The sequence below is a fragment of the Cibotium barometz genome, chromosome 14 (genome assembly GCF_041138505.1).
Source record: "Cibotium barometz isolate CiBa-2024 chromosome 14, ASM4113850v1, whole genome shotgun sequence".
Taxonomy (NCBI): Eukaryota; Viridiplantae; Streptophyta; class Polypodiopsida; order Cyatheales; family Cibotiaceae; genus Cibotium; species Cibotium barometz.
This window is the reverse complement of record NC_141059.1, coordinates 45,222,040-45,222,869: the sequence shown is the minus strand read 5'-3', so window position 1 is coordinate 45,222,869 and position 830 is coordinate 45,222,040.

Below are 830 nucleotides of genomic sequence, written 5' to 3'. Positions count from 1 at the left end.
ATTATCCAGGCCTACATTAAGCTATTTGTTAATTGCTCACTAATCACATCTTAATTATCATCTAATCTCTTTGTTAATGATGTTGATTCTAGAATTTGATCCACTATAGCTCATCACACTGCTGTAATTTTAACATGGTATCACAGCCTAGCCTAGAATCCATCAAGTTTATGAGCCCATTATCTAACTAATTAAGATTAGTAGATGATTAGAAAATAATCACTTTTTTAGTTATTTTCAAGTAGCCCACTGTACCCCCACAGCCAGTGGAGGGGCTTGATCTCCCTCCAGGAGCAACATTAGTTCAAGACCTTCTAGTCAAAGAGGGCCTCTTGGATTAACTTTTGATTAGGAATGGACCCAAAGAGGAAGAGGGCTGGGTGCACATTTTTGACTTCTTTGACCCTAGGGGGCCTAGGCTTTGGTTTGCTAATGGGGCCTAATTACTACTCTTGTCCCCCTATCTCTTGGGCCCAAACTTAGAGGTCCCCCCACCTAGAATCGCGCAGATGAAAAACCCTAAAAATTGACAATTTTTAAATTTTTTCCAAACGTGTGTTTTCCCTCTCAAACTTCCCCCCAACATACTCTAGGTTTGGAAAGCTCATTTTGAACCTCTTTCTTCCTCTTGTAAGCTCTCCATTGCTGCAGAAACTCCATACCTCTCAAGCTCTCCCTGCTTGTCAAGCTCCCTCAGTCTCAAGCTCCCTCTCCCTCTTTCTTTCTTTTCTAAGCTCTCCATTTTGTTGCAAAAACTCCATCCCTGTCAAGCTCTCCCTCCTTCTCAAGCTCCCTCCCTCTCAATCTCCCTCTCTCACTCTCTCTCTCAA